The sequence below is a fragment of the Doryrhamphus excisus genome, chromosome 10 (assembly GCF_030265055.1).
Source record: "Doryrhamphus excisus isolate RoL2022-K1 chromosome 10, RoL_Dexc_1.0, whole genome shotgun sequence".
In the NCBI taxonomy this organism is placed as follows: domain Eukaryota; kingdom Metazoa; phylum Chordata; class Actinopteri; order Syngnathiformes; family Syngnathidae; genus Doryrhamphus; species Doryrhamphus excisus.
In genome coordinates, this window is record NC_080475.1 from 20,595,880 (window position 1) to 20,614,986 (window position 19,107).

A 19,107-nucleotide genomic window follows, 5' to 3' on the forward strand; every position below is an offset into this window, starting at 1 on the left:
GAAATTTGCTGAGGCTGTAAGCTGTCCCCAAACATCTGCTCCCTGGAGTGGAGCCGTGGAGCCGTGGAGCCGTGGAGCCGCTGGATGGGTGTGGGTGTGCGGCTCGGTCGGTGTCATAATTTATTATGTATGGATTTGAATATGTGACTTTTTATTGAGGGCTTTGCGTTAGAGGGAAACACACTTTGTACAGGCGGGCACACGCAGACGTGTAAATGGGTTCGATTTTCATTTCTAATGGTTTTGGTGGTTCAATCTGTGAGTAAGAAGCATCAGCGAGCACTAAAAAGTCAAATTAGAGCAACTTCTATTACAACAACAATGGCCGACTATGACATATAGAGTTGATCCATTGTGAGGATATTTGACTTCATCTTTATCTATATGCATAAGTTCATTATTGGCTAAAAAATAACCAATAACCAATGCATATTATCAATATCATTGTATAGTCATATCACCCCGTACTTTAGTATGTGACAAAAACTTATAAATAAAAAATAAAAAATATATATAAAAAATAAAAAATAAAAAATAAAAAATAAAAAATAAAAAATAAAAAATAAAAAATAAAAAATAAAAAATAAAAAATAAAAAATAAAAAATAAAAAATAAAAAATAAAAAATAAAAAAATAAAAAGTTACAGTCTTGAGACACATGCTAACTCGCAAACTAGAGCGCTAGCGACCTAAACGGTAGCCTTCAAGTTATTTCCTTTCAACTTAAATAGCCAAAAACCTACCACTTCCACACGGATAGGGAGGATAACTATTAACAGTTATTTAACCTTTAACATGAATCAAACGTAATCATTTTTTCTGGGTACATGATACCATACAGCATCCATATCAAACTTGCGCGGGCCGCACTAACATTAAACTTTCATATCAAGGCAGGGGGCCTCAAACTGGTGTCCTGCGGGCCACATTTGGCCCGCGGGCCGCGTGTTTGAGACCCCTGTCTTAAACTATATTAGGAAAGCAGGAAGTGAACAAATGTAACAGTTACTGATTATAAAAGTACCAGATGGAAGGGTAGGATTTAATAAGCTTTGCTTCTTCCTACTCCTTTTGGACATGTGGAACTGGGAACTGATTATGGGATGCACTCAATTGGAATCTGATAAATAAAATAATACATAATTTTTGTATGAAACTAAAATAGTCAAGGACAAAACACAGTCACAAGAGAGGTCACAAATAGTACACAGTTTATATATACATATATACGTATATATCACATAACTCTTACAAAATACAGTACAGCAATACAGGTATAGTTTATATATCATAGCTTATATAGCAAATAACCTCAAATCAACAACTCCTGTCTGAATGATGATGTTTACAATTCATATAAATTGATACATTTAATTAAAATAGTTTTGCTGCATATTTCAATATGAAAAATTTGCGATTTTAGGAGGGGGCGGGGTGGCAGGATTCTGACTCTTTTGGATTTAATTTGGCCTTTTTCATCCACCTCATGTGTGAGTTGTCATTCTCATGGGCCCAGCATCCATCTTCACACACACACACACAAATTACACAAGTGCAAAAATTCATCAGAGCGACGTCACACTCAAATGCTCTGGAAGTAAATGTCAGGTCTGAGCAAACAATGCGCTTCATCAATTTAAGTGCTGAGGCTGCCACGCCATGAAATGAAAGTGATAGTTCACCCAAAGTCCTCTTTTCGCACATTTTGTTGATATTTTTTTTAACTATATTTACTATATTTTTAACTCTTAGAAAATTGTCACAACTGTAATTGAAATTGAAAATAAATTAAGTTAAATTAAGAGAAGTGAAAAACTGAAAAAATAAGTTAAAAACAATATATTTCTTTCAAAACAGCTCTCAGTATGTGTATTTTTACTTCACTACAAGCACAATAATACTACAAAAAAACGAATAAATAGTTATAATAGTGTTTTTTTACATATATTGAGCAAAACCACGTAGGAAAAATAAATGGATTTAAAAAAAAACACCTCAGTGAAGTGTGCATCTTGACCGGGTCATCGTTATCCGGAGGCAAGACGGAGGTCAGAAGGTTAAAGTTGAACGCCGGTTTAGCCGCATACATTACGGCTTGGCCTTGCACAGCACACACGCACTTGTCTTGTAGCGGATTTGATTTCTAAGCAACCGTTTTTTGCCTTATTTTGACATCACCGACGTTGTTTAGTTTACGCCTTGCGCATCTCGGCTAAACAAAACACTCCATTCCATTAAGTGAAAGAGTCTGATGGACCATTTGGTGATATTAAAACAGACATGAACATGATAGAAGCGCATTGCGATTGGCGCCGGCGCAGCCACGTTTAAGGGCCCCCGGTTTACGATCGTTTACCGTCTATGGGATGTAAATCCGGGGAGGAATATACTTGCAGTTTATTGGTGAGTGCGTAAAGGAGCCCAGACAGCCCGTTACTGTCTGCTCCGCAGTTGCGAGTCTCATTTTGCGCCGCGATAGGAGGCGCAATAAAGAGACGCAGGGAGTCACCCGTCGACGTGTTTTGACACACAGCGTTGCCGCGCACTCACACATGCATAAACATGCTCATTTAGTGACGAAATATCATAAATGGATTATAAAAATGAATTTATTGTCACTTGTGCTGATTTATAAAGCAACGTTTTACTGCTTATAATTAATATTTTATACTGTACATATTATAAAACATTAAATGCATATTGTTATGATTGTTATTTCATGACCTAAATTAAATTTAAATTCATTTTATAATTAGAATGCTGTTTTAATCTATTAGTGATCAATTAATGGATGCTATTTCTCTTAGGAAGTCCTTCGAATTATGTTGGCCAACGTTAGATTAATATTAATATTAAATTAAGATTAATATGTGTCAATTACATTCAACCTTAACGCACCCCCACCCCAATACTAACCCCGCACAGAGCTTCAGGTGCGCACAAGTTCCACAGCCATATTTATATATATATATATGATATATATATATATCATCTGCATCCGCATGGAGATAACTTGTTGAAGGGGGTCTACTTTTCCAAGTGGGACCCCGCCATCAGGGGGGGTTCGGGTTAGCGGAGAGAAGCTGCAGATCACCTGAGTCAAAGTGAAAAAAAAAAAGGTACACAATCATGAATGAAGTCATGCTCATGTTACATTACATAAGAAGTAGACAAACAAATATAATACTATGAAAAATATTTATATATTTGTGCAAGAAAATGTCAATACTGAAAGATTAAAAGGGACTATGCAACTCCAAATGATATTTTCCAAAAATATCAGACCACCACCGGGTGGCATATGTCACTAATACTGCTTTAAAAGAACAGATTGAACAAAAATATCTATATTTTTCACAATTATAAAGCAAAATTTTGGTGTTCCTGGTTCATGGATGTCACTCACGGCTCTTTTGTTTTTACATACATGTTCATATGGCCTACACACACACACACACACGCAAAAGCAGTCCACAATGTGGAGTAATAGTGATGGACTATCCATTCCACAATAGCTAATTTTAGCCACATTGCTATTTTTACAAGACACAACACAGTTGGGATATGTTGGCGCCCTTTGCATACACTTCTTTTAATGCATAGTGTCAAAGTCTGGGCCCCGGGGCCAAATCCGACCTGTACTACAGAACTCGTTGGATAATATTCCTGATTGGGTCCGCCTCACGGACATTACCAAAGTGCTTACGGAGATCTACATGTGTCATTAAGATGGATTCACACCAGGTCTAAATATCTGAACAGTACCAGGCTATAAAGGGCGGGTCTTTAACTATGACATCGTCTATAGAAATTGGTTTTTAAACGCATTCAAAAGTCATAATTTGGACTCCAACAAACTTAGCATGCTGCGATTGCTATTAATGCGATTAATCTGACCATTCCACGGCTGCTCACTCTTCCGGGTTCCACATCTCACGGATTGGGATCTGGTCGGAAATTTCCATCGGGAATGAACGGACATAACTGATACACATAAACAAAAAACGTATATATCCACATAAAAACGCATTCACATTGTCTTGCACGTTTTGTCCCAGAACCTGAAAACAAAACCACAAGGGTGCGTTATATTGGTATGGTCCCGTCATAATGTGTTAAAGGTGTGTAGGCTGCTTATTTAGCTAGTTTTCAGTACTAATGAGACATTTTCTCCAAATCTGACTGTACTAAGTACTATTTTGGGGACTGGATTACCGGATTACTGAAATCCTGTTATGCCAAATATCGGCCAAGATGTGGATTAACACGTTTTAGCTCAAGGCTGGCAACAATGTGGCAAATCTTTCGATTGTGTTTTATCTACCAGCAGATGGGAAAGGGCACCTCAGGCTTTAAACATTTCACGTTTATACGGCGATCCCGGACAGTAAAAAGTTCCACGAAGTAGCTGTATAGCGACAAAACATCTCTCACGCGGCGACGCTGAGTTGTGACAAATGTGCAACTGCGTGTTACAAATACAGAGAAAGGGATTCGCGGCACGTTTGGCGATTGCAAACAACTTTGCGGCTTTTTGCACCCCATTAGTTGCATCCGAGACATCCATTCATAATTTGCTTTGAGGCCTTCCTGTGTCGATGACACTCCAACAGTTTACACTTCCTCTGCAGCGCTGCACTGATGACAAATGTCTCCATTTTTTTCCCTGTGAGGTTTCTGGGTTAGGCGTTAAAGTATCGTATCGTGCTATTGGAAAGAATGACAGGACGCTCGTCTCAATCTTGATTTTTTCATCGCCGGCTTTGTGGTCGCGGCGTTATTATATGAGGGAACGCGTGGCTAGCATAATGGAGTCGGCCTGCCAGGTGTCGTCTCATGCCCGCAATTCATCGCCAGGAAGGTTAACAGGCCTCTAGCCACTTGAAAAAGCATAGCATACGGAAAGGTCACTTATAGGATAAATGTCCACGTGTGTGTTTTAAGAAAATGAATGTCAAGGTAAGTGAGTTGGAGAATTAGAGGGCAGTCACTATGAAGAACCAATGCCGAGGCAGAGGTGTGCGTAATTAAGAACTTCACCTTCCAGGAGTGCAAACCCCCCCACCCCCATCCCACCTACGCTGATTAATGGCCGCAAAGATAATAGAAGTGATGCAGGCCAGAAGGCAAAAAAGAATCAAGCTAAATGTTTGAGCAATGACTCGCATGCTTAAATATAACCGAGCCAAGCTGAGGGGACGGCGAGGGGACGGCGAGGCCTCGGCGAGCCACCGAGAGGCGAGAAGGAAAGAGAACAGATCGATACACATTGCCTCAGTCGTCTGGGCATCCAGCCCACAGTAATTCAGGTGCTGTCAGAGCGTAATTGAAGAATGACGCACGGGGAGTATATCCGCCAAGCAGGAAGATCAGGTTACACGTCTTTGGAGAATCCACCCAAAAACTACAGAACCTCCTGAGGAAAGACGACTTTACCGACGACCCGTTTACGACTTTGCACTAATAAGTGACTCCTCATTGAGGGTCAGACGGAGGTTAAGGGGAGGTGGATGAGTGTTTGTGTACGTGGGAGAGATAATGACTTTTCGCCTTCATTACCGCGGCATCGTTAGTGAGGTGCGGTTGCACCGTGCAACATCTCTCAAGCACCTTGTGCATCGGTAAAAATGATTACGATTGCACATGTGAGCCGAAATTAGAATTTTGACACACATTTTGTGTGCTTTTGAGCACTTTTGATGCATGACTTCCGCAAAGGGTGCTGTCATTAGTCTTAGTTAGCGGGACTCATTTTCCTCTACGTTTCGTGGTAGCTTAAGGGAGATTCCATTAAATTTTGATCCAGGTATGTCTGGAGCTTCTTTTGGAGAATTCTTACACGGCAAGGTAACTTCACTTCAAGCCAAAGCTACAATGAAATGAAAACCTTTCTAATTTTTAAAGGTATAACTAGAAAAAGTTGATTAAAGTTGACTTTAAATATCTTATATAACAACAAGTGTCCTTAAAATCCAACATTTCTTTATATTGTCTGTGAATTATTATTATTTTAAGACAAATCAATGTACATCCATATAAATTCGGCCTTGCAGGAAGGCCATCCTAGTTTTAAAAGTATATTCCCACTTTTATATTCTACTTTTTCCATAACTTGAATTGTGCTGCACTAGTTTGTATGATCCTGTGTGATATCCATGAAACCAGCAAACATTCGAATTGTATACTCATTAGTGTATGATATTATTTAAAGTACACAGCCATAGTATTCTTCTCCTGCCCGGGATTCATCAGTCAAAGGAAATGATGATCTGTGACAGCAATTATGTTAAAAAGGTGGACATGCGTAAAGGTGCTGCAAACTGAAATCAATACGCAAAGGCTTTCATTACAGACAGACAAGGAATCGATACTGTGGCAACACTCCTGCTTAACTTTTACTCAACTTTGCGCAGCCGCGGACGAGTAGTGTGATGCATTATTCAAGGGCTAATGAGAGCAAAGGGGAAATAATTGATCAGGCTCAGAGTTGAATATACACTGAGATGGCCTCTTACCGTAATTCACTCTACTATGTGCAGTGTAAAAATGATTGTTGCAGTTATATTACAATATATTTTACCACAAGGCCTGCTTTTAGATGTGTTAAAAATAGCATTTTATCCGGTATAAACACAATTTTAATTAATTATTCGAGTTGTACTTTTCACTAGAAACTGAAAATTGTATAAAAATGTTTTTTCTGAGTGTCTCGCAAAAATGAGGAACTATTAATCTTGAAAATTTCGAAGTTATTATGGTATATATGCTTAACTATTAAATATAAAATAAAACAATACACATGCAGTAACTTCAACTTACCAGAGTTTACTATGTATTTAAAAATATTGTACTGTAATCGGTACTGCATTGTTCCTATCAGGCAGCTGGACGGTGCGTTTTGGTGACGAGGAGAAACGTCACAGTGCACGTCAGTGTTTACGTTTTTAAGTTTTCGCCAGTCTAATAATCGACAATTTAAAAAAAAGCTACAATGTTTACCAGGACAACACCACTCGAACTCATCATGCGTGATGAAAACTTACCCGCACTTTTGTTCATCCAAAACTTTTCGCGTCCTTCCGTCCACGGTTCCGAAGTTCCAGTCCGGGCTGCGTCAACTTCCCTCCGGCTCGTATTCGACTTTTCACTCGCCGTGGTGTGTAAAATCACAGTGCGCGACATCTGCGCGGTTTGGTTTTACGCGCGTCCCCCAGGCCCTGCGAGATACGAGTGGGGCCAGGCCGTGACGGAGAAGTCCCCCCTGGGAGTGTCACACCCAGGAGGAGAGGCGGTGCGTGGATCCAAGCTGAAGGATGGAGCGGGGTACATCCTGGGGGGGGGGGGGCACACCTCGACGAGTCACTCCGCCCTGGGTGACCTCACCGTGGCTCGGCCGTGGCCGGTCCGCACTGGCCCGGCGCCCCTCCGGCCGTAAGCTCCTGATAGGGAGTCATTATCAGCTCTGCTCTGCTTAATCATTGGACGGGGCTTCACCTCACGGCCGGCCTCTCATGCACGCAGTCACGCGTGGCCGAGGAGAGGGGACATTTTCTCCCAGGATAGATGGCGATGACGTGCCCCCCCCCCCCTTCTCACCCCCACCTCCGCCAATAGCCGGACATGTGTGTCATCAACAGTCTTCAAGCTGGAGCAACTTGGAGAAACTCAAGCAGAGTCAACATTTTACAGCAGTAGGGATTGGGGGTCTGTGCTCTACTCTGTGGGGGCCTCCTGTGGGGTGGGGTGTGTGGGGGGGGTCCTTGGCATCCTGACTTTTTTTTTTTTTTCAGAAATAGCAAGATTATTTTTCACTGCAACAATACAATCATTTGCATCATACAGGCCCGCATTAAATCAGCTAATGGTTTATGTAAATTAGAGGGGGGGTCCTGGCTTGGGTCATGTGAAAGGCACACTTAATGGGTTCAGAGGTCATGACAGCTGGTATTTAGAAGCAGTTAGAAGTTCAGGAGCAGCAGCTTTGTAATTAGCCTCCAACAAATACACAAACAGAGATCAGGAAGTTTGACCTAAATCTAGTCCTGCTCTTGGATTTTTATTTTCGACGGCAACCCCTACAAGTGGGAGGGTGTACACAGAGGCTGGGGCCTACACAAATAGTAGTTTTATGCACATTAAAATTAGCACTGGGCCGGGGGCGGGGCAAATGACCCCGAAATAATTTTACAGCACACACATCCCTCAACAGCAAGGTTTTTGCGACCTATGATAACCCCTGTATAAATCAGCATGACTCAGATACTGTAAATATTGTTGACATGGTGTATTTAAATCTATTTTTTACTGAAATCAACCTAAAACCACGGTGAGCGTTTCTATTCAATGAAATATTCATGTTTTCTTTCAGTTCTATTTCTTCTATATCCTTCAGGTCCATACCAATTAGAAAATCTTTCCCCTAGTAATGAAGAACTTCCAAAGTGGATTCTCCGAGCCCAGAAATATGGCCTCAGCTGTGAGACTTAATGGGATTCTACAGGCAGAGATGTGCTGAATGACTGAGTGCAATAGATGCATTTGCATGGTGCGCTGATCCATCTTCACGTCAGCTCCGAGGTTATTCAGGGTTCACACGCCTGCTTGTTTCTCTCCTGCAGACTCGATAAATAAATCTCTGCAGCGCTCTGTTTACCGCCTGAATATAAATTTGTTTGCAGTCGATCGAAGGCCTGTGCGGAGGTATTAGAAATTGTATTTCTGTAATGGCTTTCAGCAGAGGGTGGGAAGGGAACGGGGGGGAAGGGGGGTGTGAGTGTACGTGAGGATGGGCATCAAAACAAGCGGAGAGAGGAAAGAATAGGTGTAAGCAATATTTATCCCCTTCTATTACAAACAATGCAACAATCCTAACTGGTGAGCGACCACGATGCATTCAAATGACATTCAAAAAGCAAGTAACCTTTTTATCTTGTAGGATAAGTGCAGCAATCCGTGTATGCTGTAGGAACACCAGATGTTTGATTAGCATATTTGAAGTGCACCTTTCCATAACGCCGAGCTACAAAATAAAAACAACAACAACATTTAACCGAGGGACAGCTTGTGTGCCCCTAAAACACACATTTAGCTCCAGAGATAGAAACAATGTATGTGAAACAAAAACTGTTATTAATTGGAAACCTGATTGGCCTCAAAGCAAGCGCCGCACCCCGTTTACACCCCCCAGTTTGAATAAACAAAAACATTGGCCCAACACCAACCAGTCCACCAATCGGTCCACCAACCAGTCCACCAACCAGTCCACCAACCGGTCCACCAACCTCCACAAGGGCCCAAAGTTGCGAGTTGTTGAATTTTAATTGTGTGAGATATTTCAAAGAAAAAAAACATTAAAAAAATGTTGTCAACGCTTCAGGACACCACAGTGTATCGCAAAAAACTATCGATCTCAACGTTGGTATCAATATTGATCGATACCAATGTCAAAAGTTAGACACTTAGACTTGGGTTGGTTTCCTTGGCTGTGTCTCAGCTCCCTTTGACCCCCCCACCCCCACCCTCTACCCCCTGTCTCTTGTGTTTGATTTACCGTCACATGACTCAGCTACAGGCAACCAAACACCGCCCATCACTACCTGCCAGCTGCCCGCCAGGCAGGCAAGCCCAGACATACCACAGAGAGAGCAGGAGGATGGCACTTTGTTGATATTTTCATGCCGAAAACGAGACCGCGGCAAGTTGATTAATTTGTAAGAAGGCTGTAAAACGAAAAACTTTTATCGTGCTAATAAAGTATTTCATATTATGTACTTAGAAACTCTTCACAAATTATTTACCAAATTTCAACTGATTAATAATCTAAAAAGCAAATAAAAAAAATTCATTCAGATTTAGATTGATTCAGATTGCTGCTGATGATTAATGATATCGGGATCGATGTTGGCGATTTTTGCAAAGGCGTTGAACCATGGTCCATCCACTGGCTCTGGATCATGGCTAATTATGTCGCGTCCTGGTCAGCCCACCAACACTAAAAACGCGAAACTGGTAAACGTCATAGATCGTAATTTTTAAAAAGATGGAATTTGTTCATGACTGTTTACGAGTGGTTAGCATATAGGCCACACTGTCAGGAGATCGGGAACACCTGGGTTCGATTCCCTGCGATTCTCCACACACGGGTTTTCTCCAGTACTCCAGTTTCCTGCCACATTTGATTGCACTACAACGTCTAAAACAACAAACTGCATTCATCAGATACTATATAATATTGCACCAGTCACATTGCTCCTATGTTATCCCGATGCTGGGTACTCCCCGGGGGGCCTTTTCTCTGGGCATGGCATCAGACGAGTGCTGTGATGTATTAACCACCCCAATGGTACCGCTTCTTTTCGTTGGCATCTCTCCCAATTTTTGAAGGAATCCCATGATGATATCTATTGTTTGGATGGGAGCATCACTTGGGTGGCTGTGTCGGGAGATGGGAGCCAATATTGAGTGATGATCATTTGTTTAGCCTCCATGCTCTGATGGGTGTCAATAGGCATTTAAGGCCATGAGATCAGCAAGGACGCACTCTGATTACAGCCGCAGATTGACTTGAACCTTCTAGTGCTTTAGCCGCTGTTTGACATGGAGTCCCGCAACACTGTCAGACATCATCATGTGTCGGCTTCTTGACCTTCACATGACTGAGAATTAACCCACTTTGACAGACGACCGTCAGTGGCGGTCAGAGAGGTCAGCCGCTGTTAAAGCACCGGGGAAGATGACAGCCATCTATGCACGATTAAAGACCCTATGAACCAAACGTCACGCTGAAGCAGGAACAAGTCCGAGGGACAGGAGGGGATCAAACGACAACAAATACAAGGAAATGGTTAGAGCGGCACAGAGACGCCACCGGATGGTGAAGTGTGCCATTGACCGGTGGAGAGGTGACTGTGTGAGATTGATGGAGCATGTCAGTGTTTCTCAAATATTGACATTTGTGACTAATAGTGATGTCAGCGGCAAGGTGTGCCGAGCCCACACACAATCAGACGGGGGAATACTACCTCGAAGCAACAATACTGTACAACAGGCAAATTCTCCTCATTTGGATTACCACCAAATAACATAATACGACAACATTTATTGTGTACAATTTTACCCATACATTTGCTGTCAATAATGGATGTCACATATGTTACATAAGATAATACCCCAATTAAAAATAGACTACTATGCTAAAACAAGAATAAATAAACTCCAATAATATAAACCAGAGGTAGGGAACCTATGGCTCGGGAGCCAGGTAGGGCTCTTTTGATGACTGTATCTGGCTCTCAAGCATTTCTTACCACAATAAAAATGCATTTTTGCTAACATTTTAAAGTAAACCATCACAGAAATCACTGTTAAAAATAATATTCAAAATCAACAACTTTCTTATGCATTTTAATTCGTCCATTTATATTCTGCTGCAATACGGCCAACCATATCTATCTTTCCTGATGATATTTTCCAGGTCAAACACCAAAACTTGATTATTACTGGGTAATGCTGTAGTCTACCTCGGTCATTGAGATGTCAAAAAAACATGTAAATGTAAACTTTCCTCCTTTAGTCAAATAGTCACCTAGCTAAAGCTGCAGAACCAAGCCTTTTGGTGAAGATGGCCAAAAGAATGAAATATACTGAATACGGTTCAAAACCATGCAGCAGCAGAAGTTGCATTAATGGCAACAAGTATTTGATTTATTATTAGACACTGCGCTGCTCACGAAAGTATGCTGGCCACACCCCATTGGCGTGGGGTAGTGTGCCTGGTCTACGTAATTAGAGCCCATTATATCTAAAACTGTTGGTCTTACATAAAAATGCACACATTTTATTGCATTCAAAATGTATATGGCTCTCGCAGATACACATTTTAAAATATCTGGCCTTCATGGCTCTCTTAGCCAAAAAGGTTCCCGACCCCTGATATAAACAATGCATAGTCATTGACAACACAACATGCAGCACCCGGAAAACACCAGGATCTTTCCAATTCTGCGTCATGGCCTCCAAAAAAGCCAAGAGGAGTCGGCACGGTCCCAAACAATGACAATCAGCCATCAGTCATTTCCCCCCCGAGCCGCTGCTTGTTTTCGGGGGTTCTTACTGTGGGAAATGAGCGGGGTTAAACATGAAACAGGAAGAAATGTTCATCATTGGAGCGCACTTTGTTTGTCGCCGCAGGGAAAGAGGAGGAGAGGTTTTGTTTGTTTTGGTGTGCACCCCCTGCATGCTCACGGTGCACATCAGCGGTCCGCTGTGTATGCAGAGTTAATATGCGGATACACTAATGGGACTCTATTCATTAGCTGCCTTTAACTTGAAACATTTTCAAATGTATTTTTTTTTAGCTTTTTTTATATCCTACCTTTGCTGTAAATCTTTGTTGGACGTCTAAAACAGCACCAATGAGACATAATAAATATTTTCATATTTGCTTGTGATACCAAAAGCTTTCCCATGGAAATATGATCTCATAATAATTTCCCTTGAAGTTCATTTAGACTTATTTGGCATCTGTAAAAAAAAATGCATTCATGTTTATTTATTATGTTAAAGGGGACCAATTATGCTCATTTTTTTGGCTCTTTGTATTGAGTTGTGGCTCCTACACACAAAGCAGATCTTCCAGAATCTGCACCTATTCAGCTGTATTTTTTTTCATGTATTAGTCGAGTGGTTAGCGCACAGATCAGGGTTCAATTCCACCCTCGGCCATCTCTGTGTGGAGTTTGCATGTTCTCCCCGTGCATGCGTGGTACTCCGGTTTCCTCCCACATTCCAAAAACATGCTAGGTTAATTAGCGACTCCAAATTGTCCATAGGTATGAATGTGAGTGTGAATGGTTGTTTGTCTATATGTGCCCTGTGATTTGTGATTGGCTGGCAGTCTAGGGCAGGGGTGGGCAAACTTTTTTTTTTGGGGGGGGGGGGGGGGCAGACTATATATTTTACACGTAACAGTCCACCTGGTATTATTGTATCTGTAAAATTGTCATGCAATCTGCTATTATTATTTATTATTTTATATTTATATTTAAATATTTTAAAAATAATAAAATATTATACTTAAAATAAAATTAAAATAATAATTATATATTATTATTATGTAAAATATGCAAATATAACAATATTATTATATATAATTAATATAATAATTAGCATTGATATAATAAATATAATAATCATAATAGTTATAATAATAATATAATAATTATTATTTTAATTTTTATTATTATTATGTGCTTGTGTCTCTTTTTTCAGGAGCACTTTGTAAACAACAGACCATGTCAAACAACGAAATTGATACAACCATCAAAAGGTTGGCTCAGGCCATGATGCCAGGTTGTATGTTGAGTTTACATTAAATACTTTTGAAAGATTGGGCGGGCCGTATTCAAACACTTGGCGGGCTGGATGTGGCCCCCGGGCCGTAGTTTGCCCACCCCTGGTCTAGGGTGTACCCCGCCTCTCGCCTGAAGACAGCTGGGATAGGCTCTAGCACCCCCCTGCGAGGATAAGCTGTAGAAAATGAATGAATGAATGTATTCCACCCATGCCACGCCTACTACACTGTGGTTAGTCACACTCCCGCGTGCATAGAAACACATCATTGTACAATAAATACTTTGAGTGATAAAGTCATTGCCTGTTGAACAATTCCGGAGAGATCAATATTGGTTAACGTGTGACATTTAGCCATTCCAAGTTCATTCATTTTAACCAGAATTCCTCGGCAACAGTATATAAAAAAGAGCTGTTCCCAGAGTGTGGGCTGAGACACATTTATGACCAACGTCCCCTTTATGATCCCTGATCAGCTCTAACTGGGAAGCATTTAAAATGTCATTGATCTTGATCATACTTCTCCGTAATATGACAGTAACCGCTGTATGAGATTGAGGAAGTCAAATTCCACAGATTGATGAGTCACATCAGCTGAGTTATCATCCATCTACCTGAGTGATACCCTCAGCTTTGTTCCACACGATGTAGCCGACAAATAAATAAAGGCCGTAAAGGTGACAGGCAATTGATGCGTAACAACAAGTAACTCGAAAGGCTGATGGGCGGGGCTGCCGAGGGCTTTGTGGGGCAAATAAAGTTAGTAGGTCACCAACGGGACAAGTCTTTGCCAGAGCTACACTGTCAGTGTTTCTTGACCGAAAACTGACCAGAACCAGATGAGTTTGCTGTGTCGGGTTCAGGTTTTGGTTGTGGTCGGGTGCGGTGATCGGGTTTGGACTTGGTTTATTGTCGATTATTTCATGTATTCTCGGTCGGTAAATGTGCAGCCCAGTGGTGCTAACTTGGTGAACTTGTCGCTAAATCGGACACCTATCGTCCTGTCCTTTGTTCATCCAATCAGCAGTCAGAACCCAGTCTAGATGCATTCATGAACTTGCGGTGAGTCAGATATTTCAAATTATTTTCACAAATGCACATTTCTCCCGCTTCAGTGTTAAAAAAATCGAAGGAGGAGGTCCCAACGAGGAAGTTGAAGTGCGCAGGTTGCCGACCCCTGGGTTAGGTTCAGGGTTGGGGTTAGGGTCAGTGGGTTAGGGTCATTTTTAACCAATGAGGCCCGGTTGAAAAGTCCGTCTAAGTAGTGGCGATCGCTGCTTGTGATTGGCCAATCACAAAGCGTGAAGAGTGAATACAGAATGAGAATTTTCTTTAAACATGAATACAGATAATGACAAAATGTACTCGTTTCATACTCATATCCGGCAAAAATGCATTATCCGTAACCGGCTCATCCCTAAAAAGAACAAAGTAAAAAAGTCAAATCAAACAGTAGAAGGAATGTAATTCAGGCTAATTGGTTACAATGTATTTGAAGATAATGGTCTTGTAGTAACCCGGCAGGTTTATATAGGGTGTAGAGTTTGAGTCCGTCTTGTGAAAATGGCGTTCTTGACGGTGCTATTTTCTCCTTATACACCGCTGCAAGGTACATGCCATGTTTATGGGCCAGTTTGTCAAGTTTGAGCCAGAGAGGAAGGACTTAAGGTGAGCTTGCGTGGTAAACCCAGCAGCAGTTCTGAGAGATACGGACGGAGTACGGGATGACAACGCAGTGAATTGTGATTGGGTTGTAAATGAAAAGAGCAGCGAGGTAAATTGATTTGAATTCAATAATAGAAGCATCTGGTTGTTCTCCTGGAAGAAAACACTCAATTTGGGCTTCAATACATTTATTTCCTCTGGTATTGAAACATCTTGATTTAATCACTGTTTCTGTTTTGTGAAACATAACTTTTGTTGCCAGCGTGTGACCTAAGGTAAATATAAACATAGACGGCACATATTTGCATATCGACGGTTACTATGGTACCTATTATGTCAATGTATGGTCATATCACCTCGTACTTCAGTATGTGACAAAAAAAATTTAAATAAATAAATGATTAAATAAAAATAAAAATAAAAATAAAAATAAAAATAAAAATAAAAATAAAAATTAAAATTAAAATTAAAATTAAAATTAAAATTAAAATAAAAATAAAAATAAAAATTAAAATTAAAATTAAAATTAAAATTAAAATTAAAATTAAAATTAAAATTAAAATTAAAATTAAAATTAAAATTAAAATTAAAATTAAAATAAAAATAAAAATAAAAATAAAAATAAAAATAAAAATAAAAATAAAAATAAAAATAAAAATAAAAATAAAAATAAAAATAAAAATAAAAATAAAAATGTAACAGTCTTGAGACACATGCTAACTCGCAAACTAGAGAGCTAGCGACCTAAACGGTAGTTATTTCCTTTCAACTTAAATAGCCAAAAACTTACCACTTCCACACGGATAGGGAGGATAACTATTAACAGTTATTTAACCTTTAACATGACCATTAATCAAATGTAATAATTTTTTCTGGGTACATGAAAAAGGTAGGATTTGAACAAGGTAGGATTTAATGAGCTCTGCTTCTTCCTACTCCTTTTGGACATATGGAACTGTGAACTGATTATGTGATGCATTCAATTGTAACCTGATGCATGTTCAAATTTGCAGGGGACTTTCTTTGACCTTTAGGGATCCACCTTGACCCCGCACCCCAATGATACTCCGTACTGTTGGGAGTATGTGTTAAGGGAGCTCATATTGAGCTTCAACTCCACTGACATCATAAATCACCAGACTTGTAGAAGAATCTCAAGAATCCGATTCTGCCTTCCCCTTTTCCACACAAACTCCACCTCCTTCTTTCTGTCTCTTTTGCAAACAGACACATTTCCCCTTAATCTTTTAGCGCTCCCTCTTTCTATTTATTGCTGTTCCTCGTAAATAACCCTGCTATTACCGCCTTCGTGAACATTCATGTGGCATAGCGCTGGCCTCATGTTATGCATAATTTCCACACCTCTATGGGTCCCCTGACACCCTTGAAGACCGACAGCTACTGGTGTCAAATATCTGCGGAATGACAGCCGATCCAGCCACTGATCAGGTAATGAATTAGGAGCGGGAAGACATTCCAGCCAGGATCACTGGGGGGGGGATCAGCTTCCTCATTACTTCCCTCATTTCAGAGCCGTCAGTGTTTCTCTGTGGCAGCTCATTCACCGTAAGGCCACACATATAAAACTGTCAGCAAGTCCAAAAGTCATGTACTGTTTTGTTAGTAATATTGATACTAAAGCTAGCATTATCACGTGTTAAGGGGAAACTGCAATTTTTTTGGTGGAGGGTGTGCATTCGGGATCCTTATTTGAAATATGAACACATATTTCTTTCCCGTTTTTGTGCATTCTAGCGCAAGAAAATGTGTTAATATGAGCTAGCTAACAACAAAGCCCTAAAAAAATGGCAAACGTCTCAGATTTGCATAACTTTCCCCTTTTTGTGCATTCTAGCGCAAGAGTTAATATGAGCTAGCTAACAACAAAACCAACAAAGCCCTAAAAATTTACATAAGTGACTAACTAATTTCTGATTTTATTACTGCTCAGTACTGACCCCTTGGTAACCTTTTTAAATTGGGTCCAAGCCCCTTGAATAGGTGGTGTTGTCTGAACCATTTTAAGCGGAACAATGGTGTACTTGAGTTCTTATTAAATTTTCCCATTCCTTTGTCCACATTTAGGACGAATTACAACACTGATTTTAACTTCTGACCTTCGGGATTACGTAGAATGTTTTCACAGTCCAGCGGAAGTCATGCAGTGTTGTGATGTCTACGTGACACTCGTGACATTACAGTATATCAAGGTATTACAATGCATGGCGTGTCCAAGGCTGTCTTGGCTGCAGACAGACCCGACCGTGCCTCTGTTGTTGATTTCGTGGCGAGAGTCACATGGATGTTATTGGTTCCTCGGTTCAGACATTGGGTGCCATAAAAATATTATCTTTATGCTCGGTTTCAGCCATGTGTGAGTAAAACTCTGAGTCTTTTTGAGCAAATGAACAAAATATAGATCATGTTGTCACTCCTTGTATGTTTAATGTCCGGGTGCACCAATACTTTTGTCTATTTCGGGGATCTAGAAGGTAGCTGCATGGAGTTGGCATAAGTTGGGTTAAAAATTAATGTAGCCCAGTAATCACTCAAATAATAAGAGAAGGGCCCTGAGTTATTTAACCTGTTAAGTCTTTCAATGTGTCTCGAGTATTTTGCTCACTGTAAATAAACTGTTAATCTCAAGGTTGCACTCTTTTAAACCTCTATAATTTTAAATCTGGCATACAAACATATTAACAGATGAAATAACCAAAAATCACACTGGAATCAGCGGTATGAAAAATAATCTCAATCATTTACTGAGCAGGTATTCAACTACACCATGTAAACAAAACACACTTGGTGGGCCCCCACACACAAAACTGTGCGTCCGCTTTAACTGAGCAAAATAAAATACGGTACCTTATTACGACAGTGACGTCAGTTGAGCGGGAAGAAGCCTCTCATACGAGCCGGCGAAGGTGGTCTGTCTCTGGGTAGCTTACAGCGCAGTTTGGAACCACTATGGATCTCTTCAAATCGGAAAAGATGAATTACAGCCTTGTTAGTAAGATGAGTTAGCTGTATTGCGGCTAAAAGTTAATTCACTTAGCTGGCGACGCTAACAAATAATGCGTTAGCTAACGGCTAATGCGCTAATACATACCGTGAAAAACTGTTCGACACGCTCCAGTAGCTCACAGAAGATATGTAGATAATGTCCATGCACAGACGGTGGGACAGACCGTCTAACAACACCGACTGTATTCTTAAACACACTTTAATACAAACTTTTACAACTTTTACAGACTTTTACCGAGTCATTTCGTCACGCGACACACCTCCACCTCGGCTCAGAATTTCCGGTGAAACGCACCACTTCCTCTTACTGTCACTGCCTTCAAAATAAAACACTCCTATTCAAATACAATAATCACACATTCACCATACTAAACAGTACTTTTTAACCTATTGATATGTATCTTTTTATGAACCAATTTTTTAACCTTATTTATTCTACTTAAATTGTTTTAAACATTAACTTTATTACATGTGATATTTTATAATGTAATACTTCACTGAATAAGACACCTAATCTGAACTCATTCATTCATTCAACTTCAGGGGTGTTGGAGCCTATCCCAGCAGTCTTCGAGCGAGAGGCGGGGTACACCCTGGACTGGTCGCCAGCCAATCACAGGGCACATATAAACAAACAACCATTCACACTCACATTCATATCTATGGACAATTTGGAGTGGCTAATTAACCTAGCATGTTTTTGGAATGTGGGAGGAAACCGGAGTACCCGGAGAAAACCCACGCATGCACGGGGAGAGGTGGGGTCTGCGTGCTAACCAATCGACCACCGTGCTGCCCCCCAATCTGAACTATTAACGATAAAACCTTGATTATTAAATAAAGACTTGGTGAAAGTTATGTTTTTTTTTACATATGAAAAAGGCTCAATGGATGCCGGTAGTAAAATCCTCATTTTTTATGTCCAAAAATATGGTGTCATTAGTGTCTGACACCAGAGTTTGTTGTGGCTTCAGAATCCTAACATGCACCCCCCACCCCTCGAGAGTCCAGCCCTGACTTGCAGCTCGCAGCACCTCAATTTGGCTTTTGTATCGGTGAGGCTCGGGA

The 19,107-nt window shown here is 40.5% G+C and overlaps 1 long non-coding RNA gene across 2 annotated transcripts; it reads right to left on the reverse strand.

Annotated features, from left to right (window-relative positions):
- Positions 1 to 1,317: 1,317 nt before the first annotated feature.
- On the reverse strand, positions 1,318 to 18,341 carry LOC131137641 (uncharacterized). Of its 2 annotated transcripts, none has more exons than XR_009131953.1 (3): positions 18,125 to 18,341; positions 17,881 to 17,990; positions 1,318 to 3,094 (listed from the first exon to the last, which is right to left on the reverse strand). It is a non-coding gene; the product is annotated as an uncharacterized LOC131137641 (long non-coding RNA). The 2 variants fall into 2 exon arrangements; XR_009131954.1 differs by lacking the exon at positions 1,318 to 3,094 and adding an exon at positions 11,733 to 12,111.
- Between the last annotated feature and the right edge of the window lie 766 nt (positions 18,342 to 19,107).